General features: G+C 39.7%; 1 non-coding gene across 1 annotated transcript; it reads right to left on the bottom strand.

Annotated features, from left to right (window-relative positions):
- Nucleotides 1-7,726: 7,726 nt before the first annotated feature.
- LOC141603235 (small nucleolar RNA R71) lies at nt 7,727-7,833 on the bottom strand. The gene has a single exon (XR_012525126.1). It is a non-coding gene; the product is annotated as a small nucleolar RNA R71 (small nucleolar RNA).
- Between the last annotated feature and the right edge of the window lie 1,680 nt (nt 7,834-9,513).

Here is a 9,513-nt window from a genome sequence, read left to right as displayed (position 1 = left end):
ATGCAACAAAACTAACCATACAGACAACACGGACCGACACTAGCTGGAACAGGAAATGGGATCGATCGGTGGGGGGAAGGGACGAGGGGGAGGGGAAACACCAAACCATCCCAAAAAAAACACAACAACCAACTAGCGACACTAGGATGAGCACAGCTCATCAACACAAGATCGACGACCTCGAGATGAAAAACAACAACATACCAAGGGCAAGGGAAGGCGTGAGAGAGAGGGGAAACACCCATGGGCTGCATGTAAGGCATTCGATGACAGGACATGAGAATAGAGGAACGGACCGACCTCGGAGCCACAACATGAAACACCAAAACAGTCCACCAGTTGATCGAGAAACTCAGATCCGTCACCAGCAAAAGGAGTAAAACCAAGCCAAAGAGGATTGCAGCACACAAGAGACGTGGGCAATCGCCGGAGAGAGGTTAAGGAAGAACCCATCTCTGGCGATCGGGTAGGGGTAGTAGAAGATGAGGTGTGTGGAAGGGAGAGGCAGCGGCGCAATTAATTTAGGGTTTTGTTTTGGGTTGTTTTCTAGGAAAAGAAGTGAGGGAACAGAGGGATTTTTTTACCCACACAAATCATCCGTCTCAAATATTCTATCCCAGTTTCAAATTAAACCACATTCACATAAATTGTCCCAGTTTTCATATATGCGTATAAGAGCCGTTAATTTACGACAAAGTCGAAATTAATTAAAATTGAATAAGTTTTCTTTACTCTCTTTATTTCAGCCATTAATTTATTTTCTATGTTTTATCGTATAATTTGTATAATTGTATATAAACTAAACGTAATTAACTTGTCTTTTGTATATAATTTGTATCGCTTTTGTTTTATAAACTTTTTTATCGTTAATTTTCGTCAATTATATAATATTACAAATAAATAGTAGTGGCCGTAAGTTTGACGGGCGGTCCGGGTGCCTAACACCTTCCCTGGCCATACCTTTACCCCTGAATCCGCAATCTTTGGTTTAGACCGGAGTGACGGATCGGTCCCCATTCCAGGGATCAAAAGGGGCCTTTTCCGTTAAAATTATTTTTGTATGTTTTTTTATAAAACCTAGTGGCGACTCCATATTATTTATTTACTTAAAAAAAGAAGATTTTTTTAGGGATCTAACACATAATTAAAATAAGACGAAATACAACAATGTCAAAAGCAACTGCTCCGCAATCATCTCCAACTCACAATCACATCACATAACTGGCTACACTTAAGTGTGTAGTCCTGCTAGATTACTTCCGCGACAGATAATCCTCACAGCCAGTGGGGCACAACCTTGCCCACCTAAGCCCCTCTCGTCACAACGAGCAATAACCCATGTACCTTAATTTGCACATCCCCTCTTGTGGCGGGTTCCACAAGGGGCGAATCAAGGGCGTGAAGCCACTCCCGCAAGTGACTCCACTCAGTCGAGGACGCACTTCATAATCATAATCAATCCATTCCAACTCCAATATTCCAGAGGACAGTGAACAATAATATTATCATATCAAATAAATCACAACATCACAATTCAATCATCAATCTTAAATTAATTATGCAATCAACTCAGTAGGGAAACCCTACCTTATCACAAATCCCATTACGAGTCAACAAGGAAGCTAGAACTGCTCTTATATGAAATCTCCACCTAACAACAATCATACAATCCAATCACAACAAGGAAAACATCCCTTTTCCCCAATTTCAATACTAGAGTAAAACCCTAAAAAGGCAAACTGACAAAACTATAGGACTAGTGGCTTACCGACGCAAGAGAGGAATGAACAAGGACTCACAAACAATCAACGATCTTGGGAGAGATTAGAGGTGATTAGAGTTACATAGAATGTTTTAGTTTTTGTTAAAACTGAAAAGTGAAACAGTAAATCCTAATTTATAAGTCTAATCGTCTTTAACCAAACCGCGGAAATAATTCCTGTCAGACCGGATACTCGGTCGAGTATTGAGAATACTCGGCCGAGTATCCGTTACTTGGCCAAGTATTACCATACTCGGCCGAGTATTCCTGGACAGTAGCCTGGCCAGAAATACACGACGCATTACTCGGCCGAGTTAGACCTATTCGGCCGAGTAACAGGACTTAGAAAAACGTGGTATTACAGTCTTCCCTCCTTGAAAATGAACTTCGTCCCCCAAGTTCAAACCCAACCTATAAAACATGAACACCTAACACTAACTCAACCAACCATGCTTACTTCCACAACACAGCTCACGATATCGTGTTAACTACCGCATAGCCTCTCGATACAAACTCCATAACACTATCGAATACGAACAACATAAGCGTTGCCAACTCTGTCTTGCTTCCATAACGCTCACTATCAAACTCAATACCAAGACAATCCACCAAACAAGATCAACCACCAAAACGGAATGTTACATTCTACCACCCTTAGAACGAACTTCGTCCTCGAAGTTTACTCATACACATAAACCTTATCACCCAATCCATCAACACTATCGAAGTTTACTCAAACTCATAAACATCTTACTACTACAAGAACTGCCATTACATGTAATAAAATCAACCACACCACAAATCCATCCTTTATTCTACACCAACACTCAAACTTCCAATTATACTACAACATGCATAACCATCAAACTCTCTTTGTCGCATCCTACTCCTCTTAAGATAAATGTTATGTCCTCGTAACTCACTAATACTAGATCCTTAGCTATATCTTCTCATTGTTTCTTATCATTGATCCTCTCCCATCATATTACTCACTCACACTTGTCACCTTCAAGTCCACACAACTAACGGTTACTCGTCAATTAGTTGTATCTCCCTTTCGTATCCCTAGAAAACCGAAAATTCACCTCATACCGTTAATTACCCAAAAAAGTACACACTAGGCTGACCTCTTGATAATCCAAATTCCCAAACTCAGCCACTATCTACACATCGTGGCATAACTCGATCTCACTATACACCATTCGTTTCCATCCCTCTATAACGACCTTCCATCACATATATCCTTAGCCAACACAATCCTAACCTCTTTCTCCGTAAATCCTTACACATGCCAATTTGCCACTATTCACTTCCCTCGTCTCAATCTTTGCATTCTCATGTTTCTTTACACTTACATCACCCTTGCCCATATACACTTACTTTTATATTACTCAACACGTGACTATCTCACTCATCGCATCTCACAAAACATGCTCCCTGCCTCGATAAGCTCATCAATCTTCCCTTTCCTTCCACTATCCCTCACAACCACATATAACTCATGTCCTCCCTACCCAACACATATCCATCATAAGCCGTCATTCTCCACATCATAGCATCTTTTAACTTACGTATCAAGACTGTCACATATGTAAAAAAATGGTTTAAGACCCAAAACAAACGTGTACACATAACCTACAACTCAAAACATATGTAAGAACTAGCCACCTACTCAAAACAACCACCCAAAGAGGTATTCGGTCGAGTGCATGATGTACTCGGCCGAGTACAGCACACTCGATCGAGTAATTAGACTACTCGGTCGAGTTCTAGACTCCTGAAGCTAAACAAAATTATCACAGAAAGATTACTCTGCCGAATATGGGTTACTCGGCCGAATATGAAAGTTACTCGACCGAGTAGGCCCTACTTGGCCGAGTTTCGGCACTCTTCTCAGCAACGTCCAGTTTTCGTAAAACGGTCATATCTCACTCGTTACTTGGTCATTTTGGCCGTGTGACCTATCGTTAGAATCGTAAGAAGACAAGCTATCATCTCAAATTGGAATCACGACAATATATTTTTTAGACCTCGAATTATAACTGTTTTAAGACTGCCCTTCCATAATCGGTCTTAATACAAATTAATTTTCCTTAACAAAACTACTTAAACATGAATAAGGCAAAACAATAACAACTTAATACTTTTATAAACAAGTACATAGGTGAACTTTTATCATATTCACATGTAAATTAAACACAACATTCATATATATATATATATATATATATATATATATATATATATATATATATATATATATATATATATATATATATATATATATATTGTGGGATAATATCCGTATAAAACCCCTTAAAATTAAGGACTATAACGCAAATTACCATGTGATTAATTGTCATAAACGAAAAACAAGAGAAACGATAAAGTAACAAGAATCAACCTCGGGTCCTATGTAAAACGTGGCCTAAGAACAGAAATCAAAGTAGATTTCCTCCTAATTGTTGCACCCAAGATCGTCTGAGACTATGCCCCTTGTGCTAGAAATTACTCTCTAATTGCCTTGCAATATTGAGAGAGCCTTTTGTGAGTTTTCTGATGTGAGATTTAGAATTTCAGAGAGAAATGCTCCAAAACCCTAATTTTTGTGCAAATGATGATGATTAGGTCAAAAGGAGAGAAGGTCTCTCCTTTTGTTCATTTCGGTCAACCGTGAGGTAGCTAGGGGAGGGAGTGGGCTTTCCACTTTCTCCTTATTTAACTCGTGGTCCGACTTGTATCGCTAAATGTATATGACGGGTTTTAATTATAAATCGTCACTCGTTATCGGATAATAAAATATCGACTAGTAACATGAATTAGTCGACATATTAATACTTTTCCGATAATGACAATATTGTATAATTAATTAATTCAATATACATTAATTAAATATAATCGTTTATATTCAATTTACGAATTAACCGCTTAATTCACCTTAGCCAGTATTATTTAATCCGTACTAAATAAATATCTCAACATCACGTTTGACTAATTATTAGTCAATAACTCTGACTAACCGCTTAGTCATATTAGGCATCAACATGACTGTATTTTCATACCGTCACATCTCTCAAACGTATCCTATAGGTGTGACTTTTAGGGACCAGTTGATCACCGCCATCTGTATGACAATAACGTCAAACTTATCTAGCAAGCCAACCGTTATTGATAAACGTGGACCAACTGATAATAATACAAAAGTATACCCTTTAATCCTTTTAAAGATTTATATGTCATTTCACTAACTGTGGAGGACACCAGCCCCAACAAGCTCCCACTTGTCCGTACAAGTGTACGTGCAATAACGTTATCCGCACTAACTTGAGGACACCGGCTCCAACAAACTCCCACTTGTCCGTACAAGTGTATGTGCGATAACCGATTCTCATATCCATTTAAAATTTCTCCCACTCAATGTAAAACAATTTGCAGATCCGTATCCGCAAAGGTCGTATTTTACAATCGATCTGTATTAAGAGTGGTTTCCCCGACTAGAGAGTAACTCGCCTCTGTGATTGGTCAGTCAACCGTTTGACTTATGGCTCGTTGAACCCACCATCAACCAGCGTCACAAAATAATTGCTAGAGTTATCAGCTCACTTGGGCAATTAAGGACAAAAAATATAATGTTTGTTCAGTTCACTTTGTGGTGTTCAAGATTGTCGTACAACTCCACATGAAAAACAAAATATATAAATATCAAAACGATGATGTCGTATAGAGTACACGAGAAAATGGAACTAATCCATAAAAGAGTACTACAACTCAGGAACACGTTTAATTCCCATGGAATTAACATGCCCTTCATGCTTATCTTGTCGTAATGGTTTAGTGAGAGGATCTGCTATATTATCATCTGTAGCAATCTTTTCTATCACTACCTCCTTTTGCTCCACGTAATCTCGGATTAGATGAGCTTTCCGTTGTACATGTCTAGACTTGTTGCTAGACTTAGGCTCCTTAGCCTGGAAGATGGCACCTCTATTGTCGCAATAGATGGTGATCGGGTCATTCGAACTAGGCACTACAGATAGTCCTTGTAAGAATTGACGCATCCATATCGCTTCCTTTGCTGCTTCAGACGCGGCATAGTACTCGGACTTAGTCGTAGAATCTGCTGTAACACTTTGTTTGGAACTCTTCCAGCTGACTGCAACGCCATTAAGAGTAAAAACGAATCCAGACTGAGATTTCGAGTCATCTCGATCCGTTTGGAAGCTAGCATCTGCGTAACCGGTTGCGCATAGCTTTTGATCGCCTCATAAGTCAATGCCCAATCTTTAGTCCTCCGTAGGTACTTAAGAATGTTCTTGACAGCCATCCAATGTGATTCACCTGGATGCTGTTGGAATCGACTTGTCATACTCAATGCATATGCCACGTCCGGACGTGTGCATATCATGGCATACATGATTGATCCTATTGCCGAAGCATAAGGAATCCGGGTCATGCGCTCTATCTCTTCCGGTGTCTTTGGTGCCTGAGACTTGCTCAAATGCACCCCTGGAGCCATAGGAAGAAACCCCTTTTTGGAGTTAGTCATGCTGAATCTCTCTAGAATCTTGTCTATATAAGACTCCTGACTGAGAGATAACATCCGACGTGATCTATCTCGATAGATACGGATGCCCAAAATTCTTTGTGCCTCACCCAGATCTTTCATCTGGAAATGGTTCTTCAACCATACTTTTACCGAAGTTAAGAGAGGTATGTCATTCCCAATCAGGAGTATGTCATCGACATACAATATTAGGAAGACAATCTTGCTCCCACTCGACTTGATGTAGGGAAGATTAAGTCGACTTGTAGGTGTTGTACAATCTAATCGATTTGGCTTCGGGACCCAATTTCTCCTAGGATTGTAAGATATAAACCAACTCGATCCATCACAACAATAATTGTTTGCTTATAACTTGAGAACATGTTTGTATGATCAATTCCCATGCATCCCCTATGACCCCATGACACCCTAGTGCCTTTTATCAGTTGTTTACATCCCTTTTAATTCATATTGCTTGTTTACTTTCATTGCTATTTAGTTTAGTTATCTTCTACTTCAAACCCCAATTGTGACACCCTTAGACACCACTAGTTGCAATAGAAATCTCATCTCAATTCCCGTCCCTTGGGATCCGACCTTTACTTGCCTCTATACTAATTGTAGAGTTGTTTGTAAAGTTATAAATTGTATTTTGGTCTATGGTGCTCTTAACGACAAGTACTGAAAACTAAACCCCACGAGGGAACACGACCAAAAATGGCGCCGTTGCCGGGGACGGTGTTAACTTGATTTAGATTTTCTTACATTGTTATTAGTTGTGTCTTTCTTTGCCTTGGGGTAGTAAAACTCCTCAAGGTTTGTTCTAATTATTTTCGAGTTGTTTGATATTTTGAATGTCTAGAAGATCACAAGGTAACTTGTTACCCTTTGATCACGAAATTAAAAGAACTTTGACAACCAATAGAAGACTTTCTAGGAGAACTTTGAGAGGTATTGGTGAGGTTGTAGATATTCAACCAAATACTATTGAGTTCATCAACCCTTTTGCAAGAGAAGGTGAGGAGAACCCAACACAAAATCAACCCACAATGCCTAATTTTTCATCACATTCCGTACCCACCGAGGAGAACCTGCCCAATGGTACTTCCACACCACAACATCTAACCGAAAATTTTATTGCCAAATCCGCATTTATCCAATTAGTCGAAAGAAGCCAATTTGGGGGGATGCCAAGTGAAAACCCTCACTCTCATATGGAGACTTTTTGTGACTATTGTGATGCGATTTCTCAAACCGGTGTAACTCAAGACCAAATTCGATGGGTCTTATTTCCTTTTTCTCTAATTGCCACCGCGAAATAATGGTTGAAAGGCCTTGATAAGGCTACTCTCGGAATTGATTCTTGGAAAAAGTTGGCTCTAACTTTCTACAAAAAGTTCTATCCACCGGAAAAGACTAACATGCTAAGAGCTCAAATTACGGGCTTTAAGTAAAGGGATGAAGAATCTTTGTATGAAGCTTGGGAGCAATTCAAGGGAATTTGTCGTTCATGTCCTCATCATGGACTTAGCGAGTGGTTCTTGGTACAACAATTTTGTAACGGTCTTTATGAAGATTCAAGGAACATTCTCAACATGGGATCAAATGGAATGTTCACCGAAGTTGATGACAATCAAACTTGGAACAAAATTAAGGAAATGGCGGTCCATAACTCACAATATAGTAGACCTCGCAAGGCTACTAGAGGAGGAAAGCATGAAGTAGACTCCATTACTCAATTAGGTGCTCAACTTAGTGCTCACATTGATACCATCAATTTGAAGTTTGAAAAAGCTATGGCTAGACTTGAAGAAGCCTCAAAATCACCAAAGCATCATGTTAATGTCATGACGACATCTTCATCAATGCCAAGTGGCATATGTGAGAATTGTGGAACTTTGGGACATGACCAAAGTGAATGTAGGGGAATAAATGAACAAGTGAATGCTTTCCAAGCATACAAGAGTGGTACCCCTTATTCAAACTATTACAATGAAAACACCAAATTCCATCCAAATCTCTCATACAAAAGACAAAATGTTCAAAACCCTCAACCAACATACACCCCACCTCCCATGAGAAACCAAAATCAAAGACCCTTTTACAACCAAAACCAAGGTTACCAAAATCAAACTCCATACAATCAACAAAATGACCAAGGTTTTGATGTTCAAAAAGCGGTCCTCTAAATGCAAAAGAATCAACAAGAGTTTTTCACTCAAATGCAAAAGGATAGTCAAGCAAAGGAAATTACCATCAACAACATCCTAGCTCACACCAAAATGTTGGAAACCCAATTGACTCAACTAGCATCTTCAAGCTCACAAAGACAAAAGGGCAATTACCACCTCAAAGTAATCCCCCAAGACATGAAACGGTTAGTGTCATTCACTTGAGGAGTGGTACAAGGTATGAAGCACCGAAGAAGCAAGTTGAGGATGAAGTTGTGGAAGCTAGTGACAAAGAAAAAATTGTGCAAAACTCCAAGGATGGAGAACCCTCAAAAGAAGAAATTTCAAAGAAAAATGAAGACAAGATCAAGGACAAGGATCCCATTGTGATTAGACTTCCTTTTCCAGGTCGTCAAGCCAAGCCCAAATTTGATGACCAACTTGGAAAATTTATGGAAATTGTGAAGAATTTAGAAGTCTCGATTCCTTTCACGGAATTAATCAATCACGTGCCGGCCTATGCAAAATACATGAAAGACATCCTCACAAAGAAGAAGTCGATCCGGAAGCTTGAGACTATCGCCTTCACTAAGGTGAGTAGTGCAATACTTCAAGGGAGTTCACCTCCAAAACTCAAAGATCCGGGAAGCTTCTCAATACCGTGTACCATTGGCGACACCACAATCAACAAAGCCTTATGTGATCTAGGGGCTAGTGTGAGTGTTATGCCGTACTCGGTGAGTAAAAGGTTGGGGATGGGAGAGCTTAAATGCACCAATATCACACTCTAAATGGCCGATAGATCGACGAAGACACCATTAGGGATATGGGAAGATGTTCCCGTAAGAGTTGGGAAATTTTTCATCCCGGTGGACTTTGTCATTGTTGACATGGAAGAAGATTCCAACATCCCAATCATTCTAGGAAGACCTTTCTTACACACCGCGGGTGCGGTGATTGATGTGAAGGATGGAGAGCTCACTCTAGAAGTGGGAGATGAGAGAATAACTTTCAATCTTGACAAGACCATGAGAGCT

Source organism: Silene latifolia, chromosome 9, assembly GCF_048544455.1.
Source record: "Silene latifolia isolate original U9 population chromosome 9, ASM4854445v1, whole genome shotgun sequence".
Classification (NCBI taxonomy): Eukaryota; Viridiplantae; Streptophyta; class Magnoliopsida; order Caryophyllales; family Caryophyllaceae; genus Silene; species Silene latifolia.
Note: the sequence above shows the minus strand (reverse complement) of the source record. Positions and strands in the feature narration are given on the sequence as shown.